Source organism: Melopsittacus undulatus, chromosome 4 (assembly GCF_012275295.1).
Source record: "Melopsittacus undulatus isolate bMelUnd1 chromosome 4, bMelUnd1.mat.Z, whole genome shotgun sequence".
NCBI classification, from domain to species: Eukaryota; Metazoa; Chordata; class Aves; order Psittaciformes; family Psittaculidae; genus Melopsittacus; species Melopsittacus undulatus.
The window spans coordinates 79,380,084-79,394,841 of NC_047530.1; the positions used below are offsets into that span (position 1 = coordinate 79,380,084).

The 14,758-nt window shown below is 37.4% G+C and overlaps 1 protein-coding gene across 1 annotated transcript in view; it reads left to right on the top strand.

Moving 5' to 3' along the window:
- The window catches only part of TMEM163 (transmembrane protein 163), a 95,067-nt gene that overhangs the window by 38,914 nt on the left and 41,395 nt on the right, over window positions 1-14,758 (top strand). The gene's annotated exons all lie outside the window — the stretch shown is intronic.

A 14,758-nucleotide genomic window follows, 5' to 3' on the forward strand; every position in this document is an offset into this window, starting at 1 on the left:
GAGCCTCAGCTCTAGTTCTGAATGAATCTTTTCTCCCTGACTGTCCCTTTCAATCACTTTTTTCTTTATTGTTTAGTAGGATGCAGAAGTGTATGATAGGCTAGTTTTTTAAAAAATAGTATGCAAAAAGGGAGTTACTTTATTAAGATACTTGAGAAGCTTTTACAAATTCTTATTTGAAGGGTAATGTCTTTCCAGTGTTTAAATAATATATTTACAAATAATGTTTTCAATTGTAAGTATTCTTTTATCCAGAAACATCATTGATCCTGTTATCTTGGTATTTGCCATGGACATTTTTAGACTTCTATATCACACTGTGTTCAAAATGGGTAATTTTTAAACACAGTCAATTACATGAAGTCTTCAAGTGGTATAAATAAAGAAGCACATCTTAAGAGTCCAGTTCACTCCAGTTTCAGATTGTATAAATTTACAATTTTTTCTTATCTCCTATGTATGCAATCAAATTACTATGAAATGTACTGCCAGGTGAATTTATAATATTCCAGAACTCACAGTAATTTGCTTTGCATAGTCAATAAAAATTAGCTTGTTCTTTCTACTTCCCAGAATTAAGCTACTTTTCTCATATGACATTATTTATGTAGTAGTATAGTCTACTTGTTTGAATGTTGCAATAATATCTCCTGGTTTGACACTTGACCTTCTTGGGGGTAGAGGAAAAAAATATTTGTTAGACTCTTCTATAACTCCACTACAAAGATATCTAAATTCTATCCTTGTACATATTAACTTCAGATAGTTTACATTAGTTTTACACTGCCAACTTGCATCTCAATTTTCTCTTAAAGTGACTGAGTAAACTTACTGCAATTTCTTTTCTGTTTGCTGCAAAGCATACTTAACATTGCAAATGACTCCGACCACTAGGTAGCTGGAATGAAAAGTTGAGTAAGAGCAATACAGGGAAAACAATACAATAACTTGTAAACTTAAAAGGGTGTCTTACATCTGAAGGAGGCTGAGAGGTCATCAAAAGCAGTGAATAGGTTAACATAATTAGAGCTGTAATTGAATACAAATATCTATTTTGGCTTGGAAGGCTTTGCAAAAGGAAAATCTTCAACAGGCAGCAGGCAACTGAAATCACTCACGGCAGGGTTGTTGTATCATTGAGGTGCATCAGGCTGAGAAAGTTCAAAGCTAAGGAAGGAAATCAGTAAGTCTGTCATAGTGGGAATAGTGAGCAAGACATCTTTGGCCAATGTGAAATGTTACCGTAGTGTTAAAATTCTCAACCATTGCAAAACCTACCAGTTCTGGTAAGTTAATCTCATATTCAAGGATCAGGATTGGTGACTGCAAATTCAGACCACTGGATTCTTTTAAATACAAGTCCAGTATTCTGGTGTTAGGAATTCTAGGTATCTGCTTTTATAAATAAGTATTCTCAACGGGATTTACAAATGAAAAGATGCATCTTTTCTTTATGCATGGAGCCAGAGAATAACTAGATACTGGCTGATCTCTAAAAGCAGAACAGATGAGGATCTAAAAATGATGAAAATGTGTGGGGTTTTTCTGTTTGTTTTTATTTGTTTTTTTTTTTTAATTTTCAATAATTTGAAACAATATTTTTAAAAATATTCTGTTGACATCAAAAGTCTTTAAAACTCTTGGTGTCATGGTTGTAAAAGACATGTTAACCCTTTTAGCTCCATTTTCAGAAGTGCTCCTGGCAGAAAAAATGAAACTGTATTTTTATGTTTATAATTTCAGAAAAATTAAGTCAGGATATTTTAGATGGCTCTAAGGATTGTTGCTGTTTAGGGTCTTCTACTGACAAGTCATTTTGATTTGCAAGTCAGGTACATGTTAGCTCTGCTGTAAACATTCCCCGTATATGGTAACGTAGAAGTTTTCTTAGTTTTGAAGCTGTTTCATACTACTAATAAGTCCTTATAACAGAAGAAAACAAAAAAAGCAAAAGCCCTTTGTATGTTAGAAGAACAGGTGTATGTTGCTTGACATAAAGGGTTTTATCCTGGGGACACATTTCTAACACTTGTCAAGAGTTTACTCCTTGGAGTAGTTGTGCGTGGAACACAAACATAATTGATGTTAGTTTGAGTTTTATTGACAGAGTTGCATGTTGTAAATAGCAATACATAACTTAGTAATATCCTTTTGTCTTATTGTAATATTATTTGTGATGCTACCTACACTATTTTTTGTCCAAATAAATAAAACTTATAAAGAAAGGATTGCAAATTTTACTGTTGCTTTGATCAGAATTAGCAGTAGATTTGTTAAGCCAATTATTCTAAAATTGGACAGAGGCAAAGTGGTGTGGTATGTCAATCATTTACTGTTTTTCTTTCAGTTTTACAACTCGGTGTCCTTCAGGAAAGCTGTTACAATCTTCATAGTCTCGTGAATTGCCAAATATGATTTCCTATTGCTACCTGTTGCCAAGACTGTGGAACTGGAAGAAAACTTTTAACAGTTTTAAAATGTTTTTCTTAGAAAATGAGCAATGCATTTAGAATTACTGCTTAAAAAAGCTACTAATAAAGCTAATTAAAAAAAACCAACAGAGCAAAGGAAATTTGCATTTCAGACTCACATTTCATTGTAATTTTGACTTAATGACTTGATAGCACACAGATATCTTAATATATTTGGTTTGCTCTCAAATTGTTTACTAATCCTGAGAGCAGTGCTGTTTTGTATATACAGTGTGCGTCATCCTTGCCAGAAGAGCATCTCCATATTACAGCACTGAAGTAGGACTGATGACAGGCTTCTTCATTGCGGCCTTTAGCAATAGATTAAGATTAGCACATTGTCCGAGGAAGGGATTTGTCTGAAGGGCTTGCAATTCCTTCCTACAGTTAAACTTATCAGAGAGCTCTCAGGCAGTTGCTTCTCTTTCTCTGTTTTTTTATAGCAGAATTGTCTGCTTTGATGTTAAGAATTCAATGGTTAGTTAAATTTGTGTAAGGGTGAATTTCCATTGTTTGGTATTAAAAGAGCATTAATAATCCAGTTCAGACTTTTAAGTTTTTTTAAATTCCAGCAATTGTGTGAGAAATAAGGTAAGAGTCTGCTATCTTTTAGGTTTGATCTGAAATCCTACTAACAAAACATACAAAATGTTTTTGTTAAAGCATGGATAAAGCATGGCCAGCAAGAAAGAATCTTCTGGACTTGCACACCTTAAAGTGTATTTGAGAATAGAGAATAGTGAAATTGTTATACAAGAATTAACCAACATGCCTTCCATTAAAGACAAAGCTAAAATAAAACTAAGTGGATAGCTTTTGCAGAATAAGAGCTGTGTGGGTGCCTATTTAAAAATTTTATACATTATACTTCCCGTCTTCACTTTTGGGCTTGCAAAATGGCCTTCATTTAGAAGCAGTCACCAAGTGTAATTTCCTCTGTGCTTAGAGAACTCAAATAAATGGTGTTATACATATTAGATCATAATTTCATTATTTATTTTGTGAGCAAATGTCTTATGTCCCTCAGAGCTCTGACTGGGGTGGAAGTCAGTATATTCATCAGTTTGCTTACCCACAGTGAATAGCAATATATGAGCTTGCAGTTTCCTTCCTCCTTTATCAATACTTGCAGTTACCTGGATTATTAGACTACTTTGTGCAAATAAAGTAATCTTCCCTAATAGAGATAGGAATATTAGTTAAATGTTGCTTTGATCGGAACCTATCATACGTGTTTAACATCTTCATTGGTGACATGGGCATTGAGATTGAGTGCACCCTCAGCAAGTTTGCTAATGACAAGCTGTGTGGTGTGGTCGACATGTTGGATGGAAGGGATGCCATAAGGAATTGACCTTGACAGGCTTAAGAGATGGGCCTGTGTGAACATCCTCAAGTTCAACAAGGCCAAGTATAAGGTACTGCACATGGGTCAGGGCAATCCCAAGCACAAATACAGGCTGAGTGGAGACTGGATGGAGAGCAGACCTAGGGAGGTTACTTGGAGGTGCTTGTTGATGAGAAGCTCAATGTGACGCAGCAGTATGTGCTTGCAGCCCAGAAAACAACCATATGCTAGGTGACATCAAAAGAATTGTGACCAGCTGGTCAAGGGAAGTGATTCTCTCCTTCCACTCTGCTATTATTAGATGCTGCTTGGAGTAGTGGTTCAGCTGTGGGATCCCCAACATAAGAACATGGATCTGTTGGAGTGATTCCAGAGGAGGCCATGAAGATGATCAGAAGGCTGAAGCACCTTTCCTGTGAAGACAGGCTGAGAGAGCTGGAGTTGTTCAGCCTGGAGAAGAGAAGGCTCTGGGAGGACCTCTGAACAGCCTTCCAGTGCCTAAAGGGGCCTACAAGAAAGCTGTAAAGGGAGAGCGCATGTAGCGACAGGACTATGGGTAGTGGCTTGAAACTGGAATAAGGAAGATTTAGATTAGATATTAGGAAGAAATTCTTTACTGTGAGGGTGGTGAGGCACTGGAACAGGTTACCCAGAGAAACTGTGGCTGCCCCATCCCTAGCAGTGTTGAGCAGGGCTTTGAGCAACTGGGTCTAGTGGAAGGTGTCCCTGCCTGTGGCAGGGGGGGTTGGAACTAGATAATCTTGAAGGTCTCTTCCAACCCAAACTATTCTATGATGCAACACGCTGAAATGGGTGATAAAACCTGCCAGTTGGTCTAATTGAATAAGCAAGGTAACATTTTCAGTCATCTCTTGCTTTCCAGTTATCTGACCATAGAAAAGAGTTTATAGTTTAATTATCTAGATGATAAACTGCCAGAAACTATCTGACAATAACATAAATGCAAATAACTGTTGATAGTACTGAAATAAATGAAGTACTCGCTGATTCAGAACTACCATAGTTTGGGCTTCTTTTAGGTTTATTAGCAAAATTGACCAGTAGAATTTGTTCTGTGAAATTATGACAATTTTCCTAATTTACCCTTAGTTCCAGTATAATTCTTCCATGTTTGAATTTTAGTGCTTTTCAGATACAGTACATACAGGAATTCTTGAACATGCAGATCAGTAATGGGTCTTCAAGTAATTTTGCATTTTTAAAACTCCAGATTCTTAGAGTGTGGAAATGCTCCTGTGAGAATTTTGTAAGTTTAAAATGTTAAATGACAGGTTTTGAACTCTTCACTTGTTAAAATTGAAGATTAAATGGGAGGATATAATGAAGTATGGGATCGCTTATTACGTCTCTGGTAGGGCACAGAGGTGTCCTTAGCATGATGTCATTTACTGAGGCCATTTACCTCTGGCCTCCTTTGCATTCACCTTCAGGCTCCTACATACTAAAACTGGCTGCATGTATACAGCTGGACATGTCCTCTTCCACAGTCATTCGGGATAGCTAAAATTTTTCACACCAAAAAGCATCTTGAAATTGGAATTTATTGTTTTTTTTAAAAATGTGTATGTAAAGCCATGTTTTAAAGTTTCTCCACTAAATTCACTGAGGTATCTGTTATGGTTTGCATTATTAATCTCACTTTGTAAAAAAGAAGTATCTGTAATATTGTGCTGTATTCTGGCAGCCTGCTTAACTGTATTTGGCAGTTTGTTTTGGTTCTGGTGCAGCTCCCTAGCTGTCTAATTAAAATGGGGGGTACTGTGATATGTGTCTTGCCTCTGAAACTGATAGGGATGATGAAAAAGGCTGTGAAGATGACTAATTATTTTTCAACGACCAAAGCTTGTCAGTTGAAATCTTCTTTGGTTTTCATATTTCTGAAGTCATTAAAATTGTCAGAGAACACACATTTAATATGAGGCTAAATGTCATGAGTGTGAATTTCTTCTAGTCTAGTCTTTATGTACCATGTTCCATTCTTTGTATATTGAAGAGAGCTGTGCATAGAGAAATTAATGTAATTCTCTAGTTTTCTTTTTAGTATTTTATTATTATGATAAGGAAAGCCTGTCAAATCCTTGAACTAGTATGCTCCTCTCTTGTGTTGTTCCCACTGATTATAGAGGGACTCAGTTGTGCCATTAGTCATTGGCTATTATAGAAAGTTCTGGGGAAAGCATCGGTCCTTGTACACAGAAGAGTGGGTTCCAGAGAAGCAACTTGAGTTCTGCTGTGTGGGGCAGATCCTCATTAGATTTTGGTCTCTGGCTTCAAGGTTAGAGTGGTCATTCCTTGTCCCAGGAATCACTGAACCAGGCTTAGGTGTGGATGGGCCCCAGCTAAGGTAAAAGTCTTAGATTTCTAAATCATTAATGCGTATGTGCAGAGAATTTATTCTAATTTCATGTATCCTTCTCAAGAACAGCACTGCAGGACTTAACCACCTGTTAGTTGGGGGAGGAACCAGACAAAAATACCCAGGGAAGAGCAAAGCAAGTATCTTATTTTACTTTCATTCCTTGTGACAGATTTGCTGTTGCTTTTGTGTGGTTTTTGGAGGGAAAAAATAAAAAAGGAGATAAATTGTTACCCTAGAGTTTTGTTTGTTTGTTTTTTGTTAAGGCAGATATCAGCCTGCCTGTATGTTTTCCTTTACATGATTTTGTAGTTTTTAATAGAACTTTCTCATAATTATTTTGGGTGTCTTCATTATTGGGCATCCAGCTGACAGTTTTTGGTGGACTCAATTTTGAGGGCTTCCAGATTCAGAGCCTTTCAAAGGTATCTAAAACAGAGGATGCTTAAAATAGTCACCTTTCCATTCATGGGTCTCACTGCATTGTGCATCACCCATTGATGGAGGTGCACTAGTCACATCAGTTTCAATAATTATAATTACATTATACAAGTTAAAGGGCAATACAGAAGTATTTTCAGTATGAATGTTGGTTCTTTTTCAGCACTTGATGCACTTTTGAAGAATCGCTATATTTCTGTAGGAAAGGGAATCTGCTTTGATTTTCAGAAGTCTGTTGAAATACTTCTAGTATAAAAATAGAGTATCCTACAACTGTTAAGCTGTGGAATTGCCATAAATATCACACAGATAATTTCTAGTCGGGTTACCATTTTCCGTAAAGTTTGCATTTCTAAAAGTTAAGGCAGGGCTTTGAGAAAGTGAAATATCATAGAAAGCAGATCATAGTACTAAACAGTTTATTCAAATAGATTTTCATGGTGCCTGCTGTCACTCTTCACAGAATTACAGTGAAGATGCTTCCATATGGTATAATGGTTTTCCCTGTGTAATAACATCCTGAAGAGTGGAAGTACTTACCTCATATTCTGTAGATAGAAATCCTGAAAAAGGAAGGTTTAAGGGTCCTATTGAAGGTTACTTAGAAAGTATGTTGTGTGAGACTGTGAAAGTCACTCAGACCTAGGTGCCATTTCAAACACACTCTCTCTCCAAAGTCTAGTTGTTCTGGCTATTAAACTTATTCTGGATCCCTGATTTTCAGATATCTCATAAGATCCCTTATTGAGTTCTGTTTCCTTACCTGTTAAACAGGGAGACTACTGTAATTGTTTAGTTTGATTTCTTTTTTGAGATGCTTGTAAATATAATTGTATGTCTATAATGCCCTCAAAAAATACAACTCTCTCCACAGGCATACTGGATAAAAGAGTTAAAATCCATCAAATCCAATAAAATACATTCTAATTTATTTGAAAAAACTTTTAATTTGGTAAATACAAAATGTTGCAATTCATTGCTACATCCATTGAGCCGCTTAAAATTTTGCTGAAATTCTAGGGAGAAAAAATACTTTGGGTCAAAATCTGTATATTGAAGTTCCGCTTCAGTGAAAATATTATGTGGCAAATCTGTATTTGTTTATAACTAGAAAATTCATCTGTGTTATATTGTGGATAGCAGATGCTGAGTAAGGGTTCTTATAGGTAATGTGGAAAAATGAGAATTTATCCACTGCTTTTGTGGAATTTTGTGGTTTTAAATGCTTACCATGGCTAAAACGTGTTTCTTTTCTTGAAATTTAGAGAACACCATGAAGAATCCAACTTGAATAAGTCTTAATTACATGTTTTTTTCTTATTATAGAACTATATTTAAGGTACTGGATAGATTAAATACTTCTAGAAAATCATGCAATATGTGGCAAAGCTAACTAAATCCTCTCTTGATCCATGTTGTAGTTCCATCAGCCAATTTATATGGAACAGAGGTTATACTGTGGTATGATTCAAGGTATTTAAAGCTGTGTTATATTTGTCTTGAACCTGAAATATCAACCAATGAAATAGTGGTTTTATACACCATAAAGGCCTGTGGTTTGAATCTTTGTAGCATGCTGAGAAATAGGTTTTATGATGCTGGACAATTATTTGTTTCTTAGAAATACTTTCAATGTGGACTTGCTGGTTTTTTTTAACAGCAGCATTGATGTTTTGATTTAACCCTCTAGATACACCTCAACTGTTGAAATCGCAATTCACAATCAAGTTCAGCTTGAAATAGTAGCATAAAATTAGGGGAAAATAACTTAAAAAATGATGCTGAATTTGGAGGTTTGGCCTCTGGACTTTTCTGATGTGCCTCATTTAGTCTGAGTTTGGCAAACTTCAAGTTAAGCATCTTTTATAAATTAAACCAATAGGCTTTGTATCCACAATAACGGAGACAGCCTTGTGCTGGGTGGGGTGATGCACATCTCACTGGTTATGTTTTTTCAAATGTGCTTAGGTTCTAAATAAAAGCTTATTAACAATACTTTTTTCATATAGGTATCAATACCTAGCACAACCAATGCTATTCATGTATTTAATTTCAGTTGTGCTTCAGTTAGCCTGAATCCTTGCATGTAAATTCTATGTCATCTGTGCCATCTGTAGCTTGTGTATGAAATCATTCTTTCTGGTTTTGAAAGGATCTCTCCATCTTTCTAACATGGCTACTGGACAGGAATTTGCCAAAACTTAAAGTGATGGCAGTATTTTAGCTCTTTTATTAATGGTTTTATTAACGATTCAAAACCTTCAGTGACGGATAAAAATGCTTAGTCTATGTCCAAGCTGTTACATGACTGGGGATACATGTATAAAATAAGAAGCCTCCAAGAATCCTTTTAAGTCAGATAAGTATTTACAAACCTTCACCTCAGTCTTCTGACTTCTTCTGTTAACTTCAGTAAAACCTTCTTTAAAGCAACTGGGCAAACTCCCAAGAATAAATTCTTTATGCTGTGTAGAGCTTGAATACTTCTCTGGTAGCTTTGCCTCCAGTCAGTAAAACACAGAAGATGGGAGAAATTTTGCCTTTGCAGAGTCTCCTGGGTCATTAAATCCAGATAATCTTCATTTGGATAGAGTGAGTTAGAAATCTTTGCCACTGGACTTTAGAAACAGCCGTTAAGTGTGTCTGATATCACTCAACATTACTGGTCATTGGTGGCTTTTTTAGCCAAGGTACTACTTATTCCTTGTCCATGTCCAGGGCCAAATGGCTTCCTTTGGTTTTTTTAAACTGATTTCAGGCTCAAAATTACAAAGCCTGTGGACTGTAGGTATATATAAGCTGCAAAATCTTCCCTGGTTAAGTGTGCAGTTACGGGTATTTGCAACATTCTGGACCCTTTCAGTTGTTATATTTGGAGTTGGGGCATTGACAATACATAGTTTTATTAAAAGACAATGTCCTTTAATGTCATTGCACTGAGTTATTTGGGTGATTCAAGTGACCCCATTTGAAATATAACAGATTAAGCTATGCACTGTGTTCAGTTACAGAGAGTTTGCATTGTGTACCTAGAAGGAAAACTAGTATGTTTTGTATAGACTTTTAAGTTTTATTGTTCTTAAATGCAAATGTATGCATTTAGTATCCTGATAAAGCTCAACTGCAGCTATGACATATGGGCCTTCTTTTAGTTCCTGCCCCCTGGGAAGCCAAAACTCAACAAAAATACCACTTCTTCTTTATTTGGATTCATTTCCATTCTTTTTTTAAGATGATCTTGTTTGAAAACAGAAGGTTGGCACTTGAGAAAGGAAGCATGGGAGTGTGCAAAACAGTGGGATGCCAGACAGGAGGGGTCCTGCTTTCTCCCAGCACTGGCACTGCAGTGCACTGCTCTGTCTGTATGTGTCTATCATTTAGTGTTTGCTTGGGGTATTTTATATTACTAGTATGTTCTTGGGGACATGGTTTAGTGTGAGGTGTCCCTGCCCATGGTGGGGAAGTTGATCATCTTAACGTCCTTCCCAACCCTAGCTATTCTATGATTCTATGATATGTACATTGTTATTAAATAATAGAGTCACTTGTTTATGTCAAAGATCTCAGTCCTTTAAAAAAAAGTGAAGGAAAAGATAAAGCTGTTTAATAGTTTTGGTGGGGTTGCACTTCCTTTTTGAAGAAAGTGAGTTGTAAATCGTAGGCTCCTTAGCTGTGTTGCTTTTAGAAATCATTTACATTTAGAAATCAGAGGTTTCAGCCCTGCCTGTAGTCCAGGGGGTATTAGAGACAGACTGGAAAATACAGTAACTGTTCTTTACATGTTGATGCAATTATAAACTGGGAAATGAGCTGAAGAATTTGTATAGATAGGGTTGGTCCAATTTTGCCAGTGACTTTGGGATAGAAATACGGGTGTGGAAATCAGGCACTGATGGATAGCACTGGGTCTCCCCACATAGATTAGATGCCTGGCAGACTTGTATCTGAGGCACTGGATGTTGAGCAACCATTTGTAGCTGCTGTGCTGAATGCAGAAATCTTGAACGTGCATAAAAATCCTTGAATTTTGCTCTCCTCAAATTTTGGGGTGGGGAGGAGGTGCCTGGGGGAAATGCACGTGTACCTCTTGGTCCTGGTCAGTAGCTTTTTTTACAAGTATAAATGGTATTGGAGTCATGTCTGTTCTTTGCCTTCAGTTGTTGTGATGGAATTTTAGAAAGTATTACTCATTTGGTTTTCTCTTCTTGGAATGGGTTTATTTTGAAATATTTGTTGTAACATTAAGTTTTGATGTTTTGTCAACACTGGGCAATGAAAACAGACTGTATTTCAGTTTCCCTTCTGATTCAGCATAATTTCCAGTTTCTCTTTCTTGTCATTCTGTAAAACTTGCAAGATACGCATGGTAATTTATGTAGAAATAAACCCAACACTTTCACTGGTGATCAGACTGCCTGCCTGATTTCTGCTAAGTGCAGGTCATGTACTTTGAGGGTATGACTTTTTATGTGCTGATATCCAGATGTGTCTTTCAAAATGACTAGTTTCAAAGCAAACATGATGGAGTGATTGTCCCATCAGGAGGAGCTGCCTAAAAATAGTTCTCTCCTCTCTGAGTAGGCACAAAATTTTCATGACAGGTGGGGGAGCTGTTGATATGTACCATCTCTTGTTTATAGCCACACTTATCCCAAACAAATGGGAGACATGGAGGCAGTTTATTTCCTGTCCTGTTTCTTGCCTGCTACATTTGTGCAGAAAGGTACCAGGGTGCTCTCTGAATGCAGCGAAGGAGATGGGAGGCTTACAGTCACTGAAGGGTCTGTCTTTCCAGGAACACATTTTAGAGGGCTCAAAGCTGTTGAAAGCTGGTGGGAGGTTAGATGGCTGAAGAGTAAAACTGAAATGATTTTTTAGGGTTAGGGCCCTAGTTAAATGATTTTTCTGAGGCACATGGAAATGAATAAAACCCTAAGTTTGTTGAGGGTAGAATGTGTGGAAAATTAGGTATTTTTCTTCATTTGGAATCAGTTTGGAAGGGGTGTAGGAATTACAGGAAAATCTGACCTATAGGTTTGCAGACTTCACAGATTGATGTTGTTGTGCAGGTTGAAGTAGTGGTAGATTTGCAGCTCACTGTGCTGGCTCTATTTTTAGTATTTGCTTGCAAGTTCCATTTACAAATGTCAGGAAAATGCATTAGGATTATCTGCTTCATTGTAGAGGTAATAAAATGCTGTCCAATTTAGCCAATAAAATAGCTAAAAGCAGGCTCACACTGTCACGGCAGTGTAACTGCTAAATGTATACAGTGGCTCCACAGGATTTTCAAGGTGTCTGTTCTGTTCTTTACTCATTGCTTTTATCCCACTATTGTACTTATTGTACTGATTCAGTATGAAGATGAATGAAGATTATTTTTTATTTGTGGGTTTTTTTTTTTATTTTGTGACTTTTTTGTTTTTTTTTTTTTGTTCTAAGGGCTCTTTTATTTTACATCAGGGGTTCATATGGGAATAACTGAAAATATGTGCTGAGAATAAAGACGGTAAGGGTTCAGCAAAAGCTCTGTGATCCATTTCCTGCAGTGCTGTACATCGATACGTTGATTCTGGAGCACAGCAGTGGTTCTGGAGGCATAAGGACCACTGGCTATTCCTTTGTCCAGCGATATCAAGTGCTTGGATGCTAAGGACTTCCCTAAAAGTCCTTTCAGCTTCAGTTACTAGAATGGAAGGCAGTCATCATCATTAGAGGATACAGTCAGTCTGAGTCAACCTGTATTGAGTGATACACCCTGTAAGCCAATAGAATCATGTAATGGTTTGGGTTGGAAGAGGCCTTGAAGGTCATCTAGTTTCACTTCACTAAATCAGGTTGCTTAGAGCCCCATCCAACCTGTCGTTAACTACTGCCAGGGATAGGACAGCCACAGCTTCTCAGGCAACTTGTTCCAGAAGCTCACTACCCTCAGTGAAGAATTCCCAATACCTGGTCTAAATCACTCCTCTTTCAGTTTCATGCCTTTTCTCCTTTCCCTAAAACTAATTGCCCTTGTAAAAAGTCCCTCTCCAGCTTTCTTCTAAGTCCTTTTGGCCACTGGAAGGCTGTTCTGTGGTCTCCCTGGAACCTTCTCCAGGCTCTCAGGAACAACCCCATCTCTCTCAGCCTGTCTTCATACGAGAGGTGCTCCAACCCTCTGATCATCTTCATGGTCTCCTCTGGGATCACTCCAACAGGTCCATGTGCTTCTTATGTTGGGGGCTCTGCATCTTTTCACAGAACTTCAGGGGGGATCTCACAAGAGCAGAGTAGAGGGGCAGGATCACCTCCCTTGACCTGATGGTCATGCTTCTCTTGATGCTGCCCAGTATATGGTTGGTTTCTGGGCTGCAAATGCACATTGCTCGGTCATGTTCTCATCAACCAACACCCCCAAGTCTGTCTACTCAGGGTATATAAATAAATAATATAAAGATACTATTTTTCCAATGCTAAAATGGTCATTACTACTTTTATTATGGCCTTGTACCACTACAAGTTATTATTTTAGCGTACCAGGCCTTGGAAAATCTTTCCTCCAGTTGTATTCACTAGCTAGCAAAAATGTTTAAGCAGACTTTCAACGCTGTTAGTTAATCCTTCATTCCTGTTTTAGATAGCTAAGATGAAACAGATTGTGTGTTAATGCTATGGATATTCACTGTGTCAGAGTGCATTGGAATAAAGACAGTTCTCTCATGTTAAAACCTTATGCTATAAAGTATGCCACTTAGAGCACTCTTAAGGTGTGGCTATCTGTACTTCATCACCCTTAGAAATTATGTATTAATTTTTAAGGGAACCATAGAGTTAAGTTTGGATTAGAGTGGGGAGAAAAGCTGGCAAGTTAGTAAAATCTGAGGAGCTAATTCTGCTACAGAGGCAGGCTAGAAGTAGGAGTATAAATGTGGCTTTGAACTGCAACATATGAAAGCAGTAATGACAGGAATATTGCAAGCATGTGTGTATCTGTGAATGCCCATACCTTTTGTTTTTTTTTTTATGCAGCTTCTGTAGGTCTTGAAACTGTATGCCTCTAAGGAGGCATGCAGTTTGGTAGGTAATATATTATTATGCAGTGAAGTGTTCAAATTTGTAGCTGGATCACTGGAAGCTAGTATCAGCTTGTCAAGTGTAGCTTTTGCCAGGCAAGTCTGGCCAAGAAATATAACTTCATTTTTCACCTAGGAGATGAAGTGTGGGAAATCATGATTTAACAATGAGAGGGAGATGTAAATCCATACTATTTCAGTACTCTTCAACATTGAGCAATGGGAATCTAGAAATGAACTTGACTTTTCTATGTGATTTGGCCAACTGTATTAATAAGGTCCAAATATTTGTGATGTTCAGCATACTTGTGGCCACAGTTAGGTCTTAGATCAGTAAGAAAAGGGTTATTTTTTCCAAGATTTTAGTTTTTGTTTATACAGATAAGTGCCACAGAACTGCAGCTTGCTGTTACTGAAAAGAACAATCAAACTATAGCAGCTCTATTCTGCCAAGCTGTTCTAATGAATACTGGAATACTAAAAATTAGATATTGTGTTTGTCAGTCTGAGATTGACAAAGTTGTTGATGAGTCTGGTCCTTTTTTATTTCAAGTATTTTTATTTACAAAAATGTATTTTTCTTAGTAAGTTAGTTAATGTATGTTCATAAAAGAGTAGTAAAATGAATCCTTTCAGGTTTATCCCAAGCCCTCTTAATACTGGACCTGGAGTGCTGTGGGTTTTATTCAGGGAGCACAGGTTCAGTTGGTCCTGTTCTCACTGGACAGTCTGCAAAACACAGAAGGCTGGAGCTGCTCAGTGCTTGAGAGCTTGACACTGCCGTTACGTTGCTTGTAGCCTGTTTGATGAAGTCCAGCAAGTGGTCTGTTCTGTTACTGCCTGCTTCTCACCTGGTATTCCTCTGGGCTACTGAAAGGTACCTGCCACAATACCTCCTAGAATTTGGAACTGTGAGATAGTAGAATTAGGTTGCATGGGAGTAAAAGTGATGTTAGACTGATGGATTTTGAAGCAATTATTGGGGCTATGTGAATTGCCCTTGGGGTTTTTGTCAAAAAGGTGGCAGTCAAAAAGTCTGGATAGACCTTCATAGTTTTCTGTCAGC